This window comes from Rhinolophus hipposideros, assembly GCF_964194185.1.
Source record: "Rhinolophus hipposideros genome assembly, chromosome: 24".
Lineage (NCBI taxonomy): Eukaryota > Metazoa > Chordata > Mammalia > Chiroptera > Rhinolophidae > Rhinolophus > Rhinolophus hipposideros.
This window is the reverse complement of record NC_138070.1, coordinates 35,687,915-35,706,037: the sequence shown is the minus strand read 5'-3', so window position 1 is coordinate 35,706,037 and position 18,123 is coordinate 35,687,915. Positions and strand designations below refer to the sequence as shown.

The following is an 18,123-nucleotide window of genomic DNA, read 5'->3' as shown; positions in this document are numbered from 1 at the left end:
AGAGGGAGAGAATGAAAGAAAAGTTTATAGGGGATGGGGTGAAATGTGGGAGTAAGATTGTGCTTCCACCATGAGCGAGAAATGTGGGAAGCAGGAGAAAGAGGAGACTGCCAGATCTCTGCTCAAAGACTGGTTAGAAAGCTAGGAGGCCCCCCCAAAAAGTGAGAGGGAGCAACATGAAGGGACGCCTCTGGTGCTTAGCAGGGGAAGGGTCAATGTGTGGCAAACCACACATGTTGGGGAGCCATCAGAATGGACTTGGGGATAGAGGCGCACCTTAAATATTGGGTACAGTGTGGCATGGGAGGGGCAGGGGTGTCTTGTGCCTGAGGAAAGCTGCATGGCCTGGGATGGCATGTGTGGCACTCAATAGCAGCGGGACGCCAGGATTGGAGTGGGCTGGTGTCAGAGACTAATGGAGAATGAGGTTGGTTCCACAGGGAGCAGTGAGAATAAGGAGGCTCCTACATACTCCCTTGAAGATTTGAGGTGTAACTCATTACACACGTAGGCGGGGAGGGCCAGCCAGCGCCTGCCTGCTGTGGTACCTCTGCGTCATGGACAGAGGGCTCTGTGTGGCAGTTAAACCTCGGTGTCCCGAGGACGTCGACTGCATTGATGTCAAGTAAAAGGGGGTCTCAGTGGCTATATCCAAGGGCTCTCCTTTTGGTCTAGCTATGTTTACCATTTTTATCAACAAATTGGATGAAAAAACAGAACGTGCTCTTATTTCATTCATCAAACTTGTGGCAGACACAAAACCAAAGGAAAAAATCCTTATGGCAGACACAGCGCTGAGAGGGAATAGAGAACACCAAGATGATGGAATCAAGATTTAGTATTATTTCAAATAGAACTACAGGTAGAAACAACAATGAGACTTTTTTGTTTAAAGTCAATGTGCTATTATGTATTTATGTGATACTTATATTACATATTTATAAATTTATGTTAGAATAGTTTCTTAAGTGTAGGATTATCACAGGGAGCCTAATTGACAAGATTTCACGGGGGAAAGAGCTTGGGAGTTTTATTTCCTAGCCAAGTATGAGCCAATAATATGACACAAGTACCGCATGGTCTTTGAGTTCTTTGGAAATGGATATTGATAACTTAGAGCCCAGAAAAGAGTGATGAGTATGATAACTATATAAGGATTGGTTGAAGGAAAGGGGTTTAGCCTGGAAAAGAGAAGATTGAGGTTGATTGTCACAGCACTTACTAACCATCTGAAAGCCTAAGAAATAGAACCTGAGGGGTAGAAGTTATTGTGAAAGGAATTTCAGCTCAGGGTAGGGAAGAACTTTTCCATGATTAGATGAGCACTGCACTGCAATGGAATAGGCCTTGCAAAGTAATAAACTATCGCCTCCATAGAAGTTCAAACAAAAGATAGAACATTTTTTTATCTATCATACAAAGGATTCCATCCTGTCATAAAAAGGATTCTGTCCTGGGAGAGAGGGTGGGACCTCTATAATCTCTATCTCTTTAGGTTATAAAGTTTTGTGAGTTCTTCCCTAGTTCTCCATTTTGTGCTCATTATTAACCAAAATTAATACTTAAGCTCATCAATTTAGACAAGAATACATACGAGGCATGGGCCCCCCAAGGAGCAAAGACTAATCTTTCTTGTTAAGATACGTAATCAGTTGTGATCCTATGGCAGTTCTCTCAGTCTCTAGAATGGCCTATACATTCTCTTTTCAATGCTTTCCGGATTTCAACAACTATACTCTCAATGTTAGAAGGGGCCATAGAGTTCCCCTAGCACTATTCCCTTCCCTGTGCTTGTGCGTCATATATCTGAAGTATTTCTGATCATGATGTCTTCAATTGCTCCTTGTCTATCAGCTCTATGATTGGCAACTCCTCAACTCCCTTTAATTTATCTCTTCTACTTGGGGCATTCCTGGGAGAGATGAAAAAGTGCTGAATTGTGTTTTCCCAAGGCAACTTTATCTTATTCTAGGACGTGGCTGCGAATTAGAGAGCCCTGCTATGATCGCTATTTGGGATTGTATGTTGATATAAATTATATTCTAGCTCTTTCTCTGCCCACTCCCCTAACCAAATCAAATGTTATGGAGGATCTCCCACTATCTAAACCTCTGCCAAGACAAATCTTCTAGAGGTCATCCCTGGCTACTGACAGCTCCCTAAACTCTTCCTGGGGGAAGTGGACATAGTTTTGCTCACTTTGGCAGTACAGGAAGCGGAGAGCTTTGAGCAGAAGGGTGCTTCCCATGGCAGCCCCTGTGGACCCCCCTCCCCCCCCAGAAACTCAGGGCTGGTATGTGTTCACCATAGCTGTTCTGGGTGAAGTCTTTTTTTCTCTTCTAAGCCAGTGGGTTCTCCTGGAGAGAGGAAGTCCCCAGAGCACTCATTAATTACCTAGCCACAGCACAGAGCAAACCCTTACCCCCTGCACCTAATCCTTTTTCTAATGTGTTTCTACCCAATTAAGAGACTCTCTGGAGTGTTTCAATGTGGGTCTGTGATGTCCTGTGATGTGGGGCAAGTGTGAGAAATTAATCCTGGGGAGATTCTCAGCAGTGGAGATCGGGCAGTATTCCTTGCTCTGGGCCCCTGCTGTTTACGGCAGCATTTCCCACACCAGTGAGGCCTTCCTGTAATCATCTCATTTATCCTTTGCCACTCCCCTGGGAAGCAGATAGAGCAGGTACTATCATCACAGATTGAAAATATTCACGTATGAGTTGAGTAATTTGCACACTTTTCAGTGGCTGCACCTAATTCTCCAAACCACATGGTCAATTAAAGGATGAAGGATAGTTTCATAGATCAGGCAAAAAAATAATAACAACATTGATTTCTTCTCTTTTAAAGATCAAAATTATAATCCTTCAGTATGAGATGTACTTTCAACTGGTTAAGTAAAACATTGATTTTTCTTTTTCTTGTACAAGGTGCAGAATGGATATAATCTTTAGAGACCAAATAGCTAGAGACAAAATAGCTATAATCTAAAAAATGTCCACATTACAGTAAAGGGTGAAATGCCTTCATGTGGTGTCCATACCTAAGACCTTCTGAGAATTTGTTTCCTCATTCACATCAGTTTCTATCCTGAAGGAAAAGAGCCTTTGGAACCATGATGGGGGCAGAGCGTAGGTGGGTGCTGGGAGATAGTAATTTCCTGGGCAGGTGTGCGTCAGGGAGAAGGGTTGATTTTAGGAAAAGAATCAATTTATGGGGTATGAGGATTGTCTCAGAGATAGGACTAATCCCCCTAATTTTGCAGTAGAAAGCAAAAATAGACCTAACTTCCCAAGGTTGTGTGTGTGTGTTTGTGTGTGTGTATAATGGAATATGGGACATTAATTCATTTTCATGCTTCTAGGTGAAGTCAGGGGTACACATAAAAAACACCAGTTCTCAGATTCAGCCCAAACTAGACCAATTGTTAGGGTTTCTCAAGCTGCCAGATCTTTATTTAGTACAGTCACCCAGTGGCAGGAACTTTAAAACAAAGCCAGGACTGTATGGAAAGGAGCTGTTTTACTAAAGAGCATTTATGTAACATATTACTTTCACCAGAACGTGGTCTCAGTTAACCAGGAAGCCTTTTAAGTGGTAGGAAAATTGAGACCTGGACAGGGCTGGGGTGTGACCGAGTGCCAAGACAGGACCACATTCTTTCACATATCCATTCCTGCATGCAGGCATATGTGCCATAAACCTTTATGAAGTGTCCACAACATACTGGGGAGCGTCCTGGGTCCAGCCTGCAAGATGGACAGAGGCTGTCTACTGGTGGATTGGAAAGAGCGAAAGGAAGCCTTTAAAGTCAGACCAATTTAGTTTTGACTACCGTCTTCCTTCTTAACTGTGCATTTAAAAAAACAATTTAGCTTTCTGCAACCGTTGTTTCCTCATTTGTAAAAGTCTTGTAAAGAATAAATGAGAACGTGTGTAAAGTACCTAGTACTTAGTAGATACTTAGTAAATGGTAGCTGCTGGTCCTCTGATTTTGGCTATCATGAGATTTTACTTTTAGTTTTTTGCTTTTTTAAAATTTATTGGGGTGACAGTTGTTAGTAAAATTACATAGATTTCAGGTGTACAATTCTGTATTACATCATCTATAAATCCCATTGTGTGTTCACCACCCAGAGTCAGTTCTCCTTCCATCACCATATATTTGACCCCCCTTACCCTCATCTCCCTCCCCCCACCCCCCTTACCCTCTGGTAACCACTAAACTATACTTTTAGTTTCTTAGTAGATCTGCATATACTCTGCTGTCTTTGAAGAGAAGAGACAGAAACAATGTATAGAATACTAAGCACCCACAAAATGTCAGATACAGATATTAATGATCAATTGATTGAGGCATGGTATTTCCCCTCAAAAGCCTTCAGCCTATGGTGAGACATACCTATAAGTAAGCAAGTAAAATATCATGAAATAATTGACAAATGGAATTGTGGGGACAAAACCCCCCAAAAAACAGTTTCCAGGCTCTCGGCCTCACATAGAAAGGTGCTGGCTCGGGTAGTAAATGGCCATCAACTGTGATCAGATGCCAGCAGCTGTGGCTAGTTGGCCGTCAGCTGTAACCCGTAGGCCATTGGCCACTAATATAACGGCTGTGGCTACGCTAGCAGGAGGGGAATGGGGCTAGCAAGAAGATGGTGGCTGGCAAGCGCGGACTGCTGTTAGGCAGATTATGTAGATGCTGCTTCCTTTGTCTCCAGCCCAGCCACCAGCAAGAATATATTGGTTTGACTCCCCTATCTATGGCTCCGTGGGTGTTCCTGTTTGGCCTTACCGTGTCCTGCGTTCTTGGGCGGGGAGTGGGAGCTGAGACCCTGCACGACAAATGGCGCAGCGAGCAGGGTCCCCCGCGTGACACATGGCGTAGTCGGCAGGATACGGTGCTGGCCAAAGCTTTCCGAAGGGCAGTGGAGCAGTTTGTGCGTATGAAAGCTCAGTCTGAGGAAGACCAGGAGGAGCAGCTGCCGGAGAGCTCGATTCCCGTGGAGGGGTGGAAAGATGTGGATGGTTCCCCAACCAGCAGAGGCCGGAGAAAGCGGAGAAAGCGAAGGTTGTTTTCGCCCTGTGGGCTGGGAAGTGCTTGTTGAGGCAGCCCGGATGCAGGACTTGTAGTCCCAGGAGGATACGCTTGCTGAGTCCTCCGTGGGAGATGAGGGTGAGGTCAAGGTCATCCCTCACCCCCAGGACAGCCCTGGCAAATGACTATGGACTATGGGGAATTGCCTTCCATCCCTAATTTATTGGACGCTTGACTGTTTGGGAACATACCACCATGTAGTGGGACTGGCAAGAATGTTTGCTTTTGTGTCTTGACTGGCCGCCATTGATAATATGTAAGCACCTTGATGTGAGCCACTGTTGTTCCAGCACAGTACCCCGAGAGGCCCAGAGAGAGAGTGGCAGTGCCCTGAGGCCCTGGCTGTGTCCAGGAAGTCTGGCTGTGTCCAGAGAGAGTGGCAGTGCCCTGAGGCCCTGGCTGAGTCCAGGAAGTCTGGCTGTGCCCAGAGAGAGTGGCAGTGCCCTGAGAGCCCTGGCTGAGTCCAGGAAGTCTGGCTGTGCCCAGAGAGAGTGGCAGTGCCCTGTGAGCCCTGGCTGTGTCCAGGAAGTCTGGCTGTGTCCAGAGAGAGTGGCAGTGCCCTGAGAGGCCCTGGCTGTGTCCAGGAAGTCTGGCTGTGTCCAGAGAGAGTGGCAGTGCCCTGAGAAACTCTGGCTGTGCCCGGGGAGACAGGTGGTACCCTAAGAAGCCCAGGAAGTCTGGCTGTGCCCAGAAGTACTGTGGTGGTGCCCTGAGAAACCTGGCTGTGCCTGGGGAGATAGGTGGTACCCTAAGAAGCCCAGGAAGTCTGGCTGTGCCCAGAAGTACTGGGGTGGTGCCCTGAGAAACCCTGGCTGTGCCTGGGGAGACTGGTGGTACCTTAAGAAGCCCAGGAAGTCTGGCTGTGCCCAGAAGTACTGTGGTGGTGCCCTGAGAAACCCTGGCTGTGCCCAGAGAGCCTGGCTGTGTTCAGGATAGTGCATTCACCTCCAGGCTCCTTGCACAGGGCCCCTCGCAGAAGACGCTTGTCGCGTAGATTGTGAGGCGAGACCCTGTAGGGGTGGAGTGTGGGGACAAAACCCCCCAAAAAACAGTTTCCAGGCTCTCGGCCTCACATAGAAAGGTGCTGGCTCGGGTAGTAAATGGCCATCAACTGTGATCAGATGGCCAGCAGCTGTGGCTAGTTGGCCGTCAGCTGTAACCCGTAGGCCATTGGCCACTAATATAACGGCTGTGGCTACGCTAGCAGAAAAGGAATGGGGGCTAGCAAGAAGATGGTGGCTGGCAAGCGCGGACTGCTGTTAGGCAGATTATGTAGATGCTGCTTCCTTTGTCTCCAGCCCAGCCACCAGCAAGAATATATTGGTTTGACTCCCCTATCTATGGCTCCGTGGGTGTTCCTGTTTGGCCTTACCGTGTCCTGCGTTCTTGGGCGGGGAGTGGGAGCTGAGACCCTGCACGACAGGAATTAATAAAACTAAGGAATTTGCTAATGTACTGTGGGGACAGAGCCCCAGAGAGCAGTTTCCAGGCTCTCGGCCTCATGTGGAAAGGTGCTGGCTCGGGTAGTAGATGGCCATCAGCTGTGGCTAGTTGACCATCAGCTGTAGCCGGTTAGCCAATTGGCCACTGATATAACTGCCGCGGGCTGCGCTGGGGAGTGGAGTCGAGAAGGAGTGGAGGAGAGTCGGTCAGTTGGCAGAAAAGTGGACAGCAGGTCACACATCGTGTGAATCCAGCCTCCAGTGAGACTTTAGTGGTATGACTCCCCTATCTATGGCTCCGTGGGTGTTCCTTTTTGGCCTCACCATATCCTACGTTCTTATGTGGGGAGCGGGAGCTGAGACCCCGCAGGTTGCCTCTCATGACAGTACCTAACCCTATGCAGTGAATCTTGCATGCATTTTTAAGTATAATCCTCTCAGGAACCGTATCAAATAGATGCTATTATTGTCTTCAAATGAGAGTTTAGGAAACTGAGGCTCAGTCAAGTTAAGAAATTTGCCCAAAAGAAACATAGTCACTCTGCTTGGGATGAGGGAGGGCAAGGGGGCAGAGGGTGGTGGTATCCACAAAGACTCCATGGAGGAGTCTTTATGCCTCAGCTAAGCGCTGCAAGATGAGTAGGAGTCTGTCACGTGGACAGCATTGCCAGGCGAGGGAACACGATGTACAGAAGCATGGAGGCGTCAGAAGCACGGCGTGTTTAGGAACTACAGATACTTAAGGATTGCCTCTGCTCACATGCCAGGAGGTGGGTAGCTGGCGAGTGGCTGGAAATCAGGTGCCTGACCATGTCACATCCTGCCATGATAGAGGGGGCTTTATTTATAGATGAGGAGAAACAAGTGAAGGTGTCATGCAGGGCGGCATGCAGGGTCTCTGGTGACACAGGACGTGGTGAGGCCAAAAAGGAACACCCACGGAGCCATAGATAGGGGAGTCATACCACTATAGTCTCACTGGCGGCTGGGTTGGAGACACAGGAAGCAGGAGCCACACGATCCACAACCCACCGTACGCTTCTCTGCCAACCAACCAACCTCACTTGCTGACTGTAATCCGCTCTTGCTAGCTCAGCCACCACCATCTTGCTAGCCCCATTTTTCGCTAGTGTAACCACGGCAGTTATATTAGTGGCCAATGGCTCACTGGTTATAGCTGACGGCCAACTAGCCACAGCTGATGACCATCCAATCACAGTTGATGGCCATTTACTACTTGAGCCAGCACCTTTCCACGTGACGGGGAGAGCCTGGAAACTGCACTCCTGGCTCTGTCCCCACAGAAGGATATTTGAGGAAGAGGGTGCCCAGGTCACTTTCAGATATTCTTGTGAGAAAAATCACTTTGGTCCTAGTGTGGAAGATGGATTTCAGGGGCAAACTCTAGAAACAGATAGCCAAGGATAGATGTGGCCTTTGTTTACCCATTTGTTCCCACATTCAATAAGTATTTATTGAGCGCATACTCTTGCAGGCATTGGGGGTACAGCTATGAACACGATAATTGTCTCTCATGTTACTATCTAATGAGGGGAGATAGATAATACAAACAAAAAGATCAGAAAATATCAAGTAGTATAATAAATGCTCTAAAGAAAATGAAAAAGAAAGATGTGGTGGACCAAAGTTTTTGGGACAAGTCTTAAGTTTTGTGGGAAGGGACAGCTTACTGATGTGATATTTAAACAGACCACATGGGCAGATTTCTGAATTATGGTCAAAAGGACAGAAAAGGAAAAAACAATTAAATAAATTTATTAAATAGGTTTGACAAGACTTAGATCCAATGTTTCTCGCTTGGGCAGCACATAAACATCTTAGACATTAAATACCTGCCTGGGTTGTGATTGTGCTTCCACTGCTTGCTGTGTGATCTTGGGCAAATCACTTCACTTTGTGCCTCACTCTCCTCATCAATAAAGTGGGCATAATAACAGTTCATGCCTCATAGGGTTGAGGATTGAGTGTGTGTGATGATAAGAATAGTACGAGTGCCTTGCACATGGCTAATATTATATATGTGCTTGCTATTATTATTATTATTGATATTATATTATTAAAATATTGGGGAAAAAAGGGGGAGCAATTTGAAGATAGTGGTAGTGAGTTTAATTTAGACACGTAAAGTCTAAACTGCCTCTGGAGCATTTAAGTGTGGAGGTACACTAGGCAGTTGGCTATACCCGTTTGAAGCTCAGGAGAAAGGACTAAAGCTTCTTGTTTGGATATGAGACAGTAATTGAGGCAAGAATCTTAGGATTAGCACAGTTCAAGCAAAGGTGAAGGAAGGAGGAACTTGTAAAAGATTGTCCCCTGAAGCCAAGAGAAGTAGGAGACTGAAATACAGAAGCAAGAAAGGAAAGTCGAAGAGGGTAGAGACAGGTAAGATGAGAACTAAAAAGGATCTTCTGCAGTGACAATTAGGAGGTCATTGGTGACCGTAGAGAAGTTTTAGAAGAGTATATATGAGAGGAGGACAAAGAGACTGAACATGGAGAATGCATCCTAGAAGTTTGCCTGGGAAGAAGAGAAATAGAGGTCATAACTAGAGGACAAGGCAGCGGTGATTTGGGGAGAATTTTTATTTTACTATAGGGACACACAAGCACTTTTTAAATCTCTGAAGTAGAAACCTGTAGGTCAAGGATGATAATTTCAGAGAGGACATCATTCATTCATTCACTCACTCAATAAACATTTACCAATTATGTACCACCATGTTTCCCCAAAAATAAGACCTAGCTGGACTATCAGCTCTAATGCGTCTTTTGGAGCAAAAATTAATATAAGACACGGTCTTATTTTACTATAATATAAAGCTGGGTCTTTAATATAATATTATAATGAAATATAATATAATACCCGGTCTTATATTAATTTTTCCTCTGAAAGACTCATTAGAGCTGACTGTCTGGCTAGGTCTTATTTTTGGAGAAACAGGGTATGTACTTGTGAGTCTTCAGTCTGTTGAGGCAACAATATTAACACAACTGAGTGTAGAACATAGAAAATACAAACTTGGATATATGCATTAAAGGAAGGGGAACATGGTTCCCTGAGAGGGTGTGTCAAAGAAATTGGACTGCACAGGAGGGGGCAGGGATGAGGGCGTAATGATTGAGCTAAGACCAGAAGGATGAGTCTGAGGTGAGAAAGAACCAGTGAGATGAGACAGATGAGATGAGATAAGATGGAGCACAGCTTGGTTGATCATTACAAGGACTTGAGTATGCTGAGAGCCTCAAGAAGCCATTGTAAGTCTTTAAGAGGGGAAGTGACAGGATCAGATTTGCATTCTGAAAAGACTACAATGTAGAGAAAGGATGGATACAGAGAGATCAACTGGGGCAGATAAGAGGCTATTATAATAGTCCAGGCAAAGGATATTGGTAGCTTGGACTTGGGATGGTGGTCATGAAGAAAAAGAAGTAGGTGAATTCAAGATATATTTAGGATAAAATATCCAAAACTTGGTGATGGATTGTGGACATAGAGTGTGAGAGAGAAGGGAGATCTTCAGTTAGTCCTGAGATTCCGACTTACTCAGGTAGGTGCTGAAAAATGAGAAGCAAGGTTTCCAGATGTGACGAGGAAAAGATAGGTCTACGTCACAGGTGAAAGGATTAGCTTTGAGTAGGAGATGGTAATGGGTATGGACGCAGCTGAGTTCATAGGTGATGTGGTAGGAAGGTGAGGAGGTTCATAGCCGCAGGATCTATTTCCTCTGTGTAATAGGAAATACAAGTGAGATCGTCTCCTTAGATCAAGAAAGGTGGAATGGGAATAGTATGAGGTTTGGGTATAATTCATTTGGGGATTTCTGATATCACCTTTTCTCGGACTAGTTTAAAAGACGTTCGTGTTTTACATGTCCTACTAGAACTCACCCTCACATCCTCCAGGTGGGGCAGGGAGAGCAAGCTTCCTCATGCCTACTATATAGGTGTAGTGGTAGGCTGTGGTTAATTCTGTCTAGCACGTGCCCCGTGGTGTGTACTCCTTGGTTGACTTATTTGTCTCCCTGCTAGTCCATGAGGCCCTGGAGGATAGAAACTGGTAGAAACATACATGTTTGGTGTAGAGTAAGTGCTCAGCAGATAGTTGCAGAATTCGTGAATGAACAAATGGAAAAACCAAGATAATGTAATTTGAAGACAAAGGGCAGGCCTCTGGAGTTGAAGCCAGGCCAGAATGCAGGCCTCTTACTCAGATCCTGCCACGTCTTCCTATTAGATGGAAAAATGTTTTCAATTCTGCTTATTCTATCCTAGAAACTGTCCCAAAATAGCCTATTTCCAGAGCACTCTAGCTCCATCTACCTGCTTGGCCACTGAATTCCCCATGGCCCCATGGACACTCAGGTAATCTCTGTAGTCAGCTCCCTCACCATGAGGAAGGAGCCAAGTAGCAAACCCTCTGGGAGCAGTGCCTGCCAGCCCTCCCCTTCTTTCTTGCACCAGCAGCTGACATCGTATGCAGGTACAGCTCCATCCTCCCTGTCTAAGGACAAAGGAGGAGAGGAAATTCACCAAGTGCCCAGAGTGCTGCTAGGTGTTGAAAGATGGAGAAGGGCTCTGTTTGGAGCTGTGGCTTAGGCTGAAGTTAGAAGGGATCCTCATAGCACGGAGCCTCAAGCTTTCCCCCTCTGGGCCCTCCACCTGCCTGTGTTTTGTTTTAAACATCAGGGCAGGGAGAGCTCAGGTGCAGGAGCGACAGTAGACAGCTGAAGGAGCTGCAGAGGCAGCAGGTCCAAGCAGCTCCGGAGTGAGCCCCCAGCCCTCGAGGCCTCAGCTGCCATATGGCGGGCTGTCCCCTGAGCCCAGCATGGTACACAACCTGCACTCCGAGACCGTCTCGTGCAGCACGGCTGTAAAGCAGACCTGTCACTACCACGTCTCCTCCCTGAGGAAGAAGCTGTTCTTTCTACGAGCCAAGTAGGTGGCAGGGGGCCCCTGGAGATAAGGGCATGAGGGATTGACTCTTGGCTGGTTGGGATTAGCTGGAGCTTTTGACAGAGGCGAGAGTGCTTTTGGGATTGGCTCCTGTGTTTGGGGGTATTGTAGTTCCTTGCCAAATAGTTCCCTCCTGCTAAAAGGGAGACTGATTTGTTGCAAGAGGCTGAAGGTAACGGATAGAGGCTGGTGGCCTTTGGTATGGGTGGAATGCTTGACTGGGACTCACTGTGTATCTCCCAAGGAGGTTACATGGCTCTCCAGGTTCTTCATAACTGGCCAGGATCATTATTTTCCTCTTTCATGGTAAATTACTTCAGTTGGTAAAGAACTTAGAGGTCCCAAGAGGAAAGCGCTGTAGAGAATGGTATATTCTACCTGATTTAAGATGCCCTGGTGTCTTTGGGGGGTGCTGATATCTCCCTTCCAGTGATAGGGACCTCCAAGTGAGGCATTTGGAGCTGTTAACTCAGTGTGTACACTTCTTATATCCACTCATGATGGACTTTGTTCTGACTCCAGAGCTGTTTGAGCAGGCCGCTGGGAAGATCCCGGCATATATGAGGCATGGGATGCTATTTCCTAACATGGCTCCATCCCTGGCAGGGTGGTCATGCAGTGGCTCATTGCTGAACATGCTGTGCCTTGGCCTTTGTGACAAGCAGAGGGGAGCAAGTGTCCTGGAGGAGAAAGAGGTTCCAACCCATAGAATCAAGAGTTAAATTTGGAGGCTGGCAAGCAATGGAGAGAGAGGGGCCTATAAACTCATGGGCATGTGGACGTGCGTGAGCATGCACAGGCATAGGTGCCCGTGAGTGTTTAGCCATCTATTGACAAGAGTTTTCTCCTCAGGAGTGTTCTCATGGCAGAAGTTTTGAGGGTAGTGAACAGAGACCGAGTCCTTCCTCTGATGAGATGGCTTCTCCGGTACTGATTACCTGGTGCTGTGCCTCGTACACAGTAGACAGACACCTGACGGATAATGGTGGAGTCAGAGCCCCACTGACCCAATGGTGTGGTGCTGGTGGCAGAGACAGGATTCTCTCTGCAATTGTCATGTGTAACAGGAATGCTTTGAAGACCGAATGCCCTTAGTTTAAATTCTGGCTCTACCACTTGGTGGCGGTCCTTTCCCCAAATCATTTTATACTCTCTGAATCTGTTTCCTGCCTTAAAAACGGAGATAACTATATCTACTTTGTGGAGGTTGTGGGGATCAAAATGAGATAAAATGGGAAAAGTACTTACCACTGTGTTTGGCACTCAGTAAATGGTAGCTTTTGTTATTATGATTGTCAGTAAATAGTAGACGTGGGCTCAGCCTGTGAGGTAAGTGGAAGGTGACTGTTGAGCTACTAGAGAATTGTAGGTTGGAGACCTTGGTTAGGGTGAGCCATGAACGAGTCCAGGAGATGGGATGTGTGATGCTTCCTCAGTTGCCAGGGGAAACTAGTCACATAAGTACTAGTCCTCATTTTCCCAGCTTATTTTCCATCTTAGCGCTAATCGTGTATCTGTTTGTTGGCTTGGTTGGTTGTCTCCCTCACTGGTCCCTGAACTTCCTGAAAGCAGGGGCTGTCTTTGTTTTATTTACTGTTGTGTACCCAACACTTGGTACAGAGCCTGATACATGGTACATGCTCAATAAATATTTGTTAAATGAGTAAATGGATACATGAATAACTATCTAAGGCTTTTTGCGAGCTCTAACAGCCTGTGATCAGGGGATTCTGTGACTATGCCCCAAATTGAGGACCACTGACTAGCCCTTAAACCTCTGTTAATCTCCTGACATTTTCATGCTAATGGAAATGGTTTGATCTGTGACCGCCGCTCATGTGTTCTCCTTTCACTGATTCACATACACATATGCTTAGGGATTGCACTGTCTGTGGAAGACAGCACATAGGGTGTTCAGATAGGAGGGAGAACAACCGTAGTTTATGTCTGGGCCAAGCTCTGACTTTTGGTAGCAGGGCTGAAAAGCTAGTCGGCTTTTCTCTTCCCCTCCCTCCCCAGTTTCCCAGTTTGTAGCTTCTCTCTGGCAGTCCTGACCGCTTTTATTGCTGTCAGCAGAACTGTCTGCAGGTGTAAGCATCACCTGCTCTGTGTTTCTCCTCCTGCTGCATTTCTCCTTTTTTGCCTGAGGAAGGGGTTATTAATTATAGCTCAGCAAACTATCTCTGCTGATGCCATAGCTGAGATTTAGATTTAGACACCTGGCAGGATGGTTGGTAAGTTTCATTTCCTACCATCTCTGCTTCCTGCTGGTAGCGGTCCCATCCCCCTACAAGCCAAGGTGAAGAGGAATGTGAGTGAGCGACTTGCAGGCTCAAGCAGAGACTCCACAACGCAGGCTTGCCATGCTTTGCAGTTCTTTGGCTCCCGCTTACTCCAGGGTTGAGATGCAGTTGGAGGCCCAAATCTGTGTGTTCTTTTTTCAACGTGTCACTGATTACTAGTGTAAGCTCAGTGCAGCTATTTGTAGAGACCACTCACTGTTTTCCCACCTAGGTGGTGAAAGTCATTGCACCAGAAGTCACTGATACTCCAGTTTGGTGGCAAACCTCTGTCAGGAAAAATTTTTTGAGCATGTACCAGCGATATAACATGTAAGTGTATTTATATCAGTCCTACACATGCACTACATTACTAAATATTTTCTGTATTATACAATTAAGCAGAAAATTTAAAAGGATAATATAAAAAGAATGTAAGTTCTAATATTTTCTTCCTTTATTGCCATGGGCAAGTGCTCACATCCCCTTTATGATGAGCTGCCAGCCTACTTGGGAGACTGGGTTTCGAAAGCACTGTAACTCAACCTTTCCATGGTTTCAGAGTCACATGCAGAGCTGATTCAGTATGCAGATTCCTGGGCCCCTCTTTTGAATTTAGAGTCCCATTAACTGGGGTCTGTCTAGGAATGTGCACAGTTAACACGTATCCCAAGTAATGCTGACTCAGATAGTCTTGGACCACACTTTGAGACACTTGCCCTGTGCCCCAAGCCTCTTGTTACCCCTGCTCTAGCTAGTATCAAGCACACAATTTAATAGGGCTAGGACACGAAGAGCCCTAGTGTCCTATTCCTGGACTGTGACATCAGTTTTAGGGAGCCTCTGGTAGACTGTAGCTTGGGAAGATTGGTATCGGTGCATAGCTTCTGTTTTTCCCTTGCCTATCTTCTGCATAGCCCAAGAATTGTCATTCTGGAGCAAGGAGAAAGGGGCGGGGGGGGGCGGGGGGTGAGGTGGGGATGTGTAATTAAATTAATCATTTCATCTTGTCTGTCACCAACTGTCTAGATTGCTCAATGCTTCTTTTCTTCTTATCCTTAGCATGTGAGTGACAAGCTCTTAACTGCTGGGCTCCCTCCCTCTTTGCCCTTCCTCTGCTGTCTGAAGGGGAAACTCTTCTAGTTGATCTGCAGAGAAAACCCTCTGTAAACCTGGTTCATAATGGTCGTGGGGCTAGTAGAGGGGCTAAGGGAGTGGACCCCCCTTTCCCTCCAGAACATAACACAAATGCTCGCTTGTGCCGTTCTTTGTGTGAGCATGATGGGTGAGTTAGTAGGTAGAATTTAGGGTTGGACTTTTGAAATTCTTAGTTTATTAATTTAGCTGCACAACAGACTTCCTTTGAGATCCACAAAGTGATCTATTTCACCTGCTCAACACCTTTCCCTCTAGAAGTGAAACTGAACTGTTACTTGTTTCCTTCTCTGGGAACCTTACCCAGTGGGTAGATTCTCAGTTGGCTGAGAGTTTGTTTACATTGTTGTCCTTACAAGTAAGGGTATAGAACATATCTAGGACCCAGATTAAGGAGCCCTTAAGAAGGGATTGAAAGGGTCAGATACTCTCCAATCCTTCCCAATTCATGAATTTCTTTTTCAATACCTACATCAAATGTTTATCTGCCTTTCTATGAATAACTTCCATGTTGGGAAATTTGCTAAGGATGTTAATTGGGATTTCTTTCAGTAAAGAGTCCTATAGGAAACTACTGCAAATGAGAAGGGCAAACCCAAGACAAGACAGAGTGTCTGTGTACTTCGTTTGTGGGCACAATATGAGTTCGGAGGTATTATTCATTATTACTGATAATAGCTGCTATTTTGAGAGCTTATTATGTGCTCAACACTGTGCTATCTTATTTAATCATAATGACAGCCTTGTAAGGGAAGTTACTATTCTACCCATTTTCTAGGTAAAGAAATGGAGGGTTAGATTGTCCACTGTCATTATCTAGCAGATAATCACTCCAGAGCTCATTTTGATTTGCAACACTATGACTTCCCCTTGAGAAAGGATACATGTGGCTAATGGGGTACTTGGGGTCCAGTGCAGAAGCTGCTTTTCCTTATATCTGATGGATCTTTCTTTACCAACTTCCTAGAATTAAAGCCCCACATAGGGAGGTGTATAAGTGAGTTTGTTAATGAAGGTTATCTCTTGGAAAGCTTTGAAACCAGACAGACCAGGAAACAAATTGACAAGGAGAGAACAGACCCCAGTGATTCTGAATGATTCAGTTAAGTATGTCTGAGGGTCACATAATTTTTTCAAAATCTTTTAAAAGTATATTTCTAATGCCTTGTTGATTTTGAGAAGTGCCTTAGGATTTTAACAAATTATATTAGGAAAAATCTAGTACATTTCTTTGACACTCTCTTTTCTGGTGCTTTCTTTCATTTTCACTATTATGCCTAAACTGTAGACCAAAACTGTTGTTACGTTGCTGCAGGTGCCATACGAAGCCCTTCTAGGCATTTGCATGATCTGCAGCAGTTCTTCAGCTTCCCTCTTTTCTTCTCTCTCTGGGCTTACCAGCTCCCCCAGCTGGCTGTGGCTTTGGCAGGAGAGGAGGGAGTGGCCATGTGATCCCTCCTCAGGAGTGAGATCCCTCCTGAGTCAGCAGGCAGAAAGCAAAAGGAGTGCCTGGACTCCACTACAACTGTGGAGGGCAGGGGTGTCTGTCTGGCAAGATAGCGCCCACCTCTATGGAAGAGAGGACACTAGGAGAGGGAAATTGCCAATGAAAAGAAAGAATTGCTGGTAGGAGTTGCTGTGCAAGTGGGTTTGTATGTTCTCTTTAGATCTTCTACTCAGATTCCTCTGGGGCCAATGATTTTTTTCCTTGAACATTTAAACGGCATTTTCTTTGGTCCTTCTTTTGTTTCCTGTCTCACCCAGCTCCTGTAGCTTAATGGCCTATTTACTTTCTGGATGTAAGTGCTATAGTGGCAGACCTCCACATTGGAGCCAGTATCCTTTGGAAGGAAACCAAAGGACAGTCTGGAGAGGGTAGTAGGCTCTGGAAGCATTCCTCTCCACATTTTCCTTTGTGTGTTGCTGGTTTTGTATCTCCTCCCCAGTCCCTTATCCCAGAATTGGCAGAGATCTGTAACTGCATCTTTCATCCTCGTTCCCTAGAAGAGACCTGATCACTGAAGGACAGCACTCCCAACATAGAGACTTTTTCTCAGTTCCCACTGGCGTGTTCTGGCAGCTATGGAGAAGAATGGGGGAGTGAAATCCTCTCGTGCAGCAGGCGTCCCTGAGATTGCTGCTGCTCAGGGACTGTCCGAGGATCTGTGCCCATAGTCTTTCACCTTATCTTGTTTTTCTCTCAGCTTCAGCAGTGGTCACTAGAGGGTCTTGCCAGTGGCCTGCACCGAGTGAGGTCCCAATGGCATTCGGGCATACGTCTTCTATCCTAACTCTCCTACCAGCACCGGCCTCCACAGTCTGCATGGACTGTTGGTTGTACAATGGAAACATGTGGTGGCCATTAACCGAGCACCATAAAAAGGTCAGGCAATATTATTGGCCTTCTCCCTCTCCCTTCCCTGCTGACCCCCTGCCCAGTTAATCATGTGGCTTCCCATATATCTTCACCCTGAACTCTTGTGTGAAAGGCTATGAAATGCTCTGCAGCTCGCCTGTCGGTCTTTGGTGAAAATTGGTACAGGCATAGGAGTGAACCTCCAGGACAGGGCGTGGGCACATGATCTGCCCTGTGCATTTATGACCCTTTCCATTTTTGAAGCACTTGCCCAAATTTATCATTTGAAAGTGCAGGACAGGGACTGCTGGCTGGAGTTGGTGTGATTGGGCCTGGAGATGTCAGGTAAGGGGAGGAGCTGTGTAACCAGAGCAGAGCCAGCTTTGCATTGGCACCAGGCGCAGATGGCATGGAGGTTTGGGGGAACTCCTGGTGTTCCCACCCTCCTGAGTGCCCTTCATCTAGTAATTGTAAAGACAACATTATTTTGGTTAACATTTATTGAATGTGCCTCTTATGTGTTAGTTACAGTGCTCTCGTTTAAATTCACCATTTTTTCTATGAAATAGTATTGCTGTTACCTCCATTTTATAGATAAGAAAACTGAGGATTAGAGAGATTTCATAACTTATGTAAGATCACACAGCTATTAGATGATGGGCTGGAATTTGAATCCAGGCAATTTAACTCTAACCAGTTAACTAAACTGCCCTGTCCAGTTCTAGAGGCTGACGTGGAGGTAATATTAACATCCAGTATTCCTGTTGCTTGGGAGGTCTCAGAAATTGCTAGCAGCTAAGGGAGATGGATCTCCTTTTTT

General features: G+C 46.0%; 1 protein-coding gene across 7 annotated transcripts in view; it reads left to right on the top strand.

The window, feature by feature from the left end:
* GRAMD1B (GRAM domain containing 1B) overlaps nt 1-18,123 on the top strand; it is a gene marked incomplete at its 5' end in the record, with an annotated part of 168,168 nt that overhangs the window by 32,300 nt on the left and 117,745 nt on the right. The gene's annotated exons all lie outside the window — the stretch shown is intronic.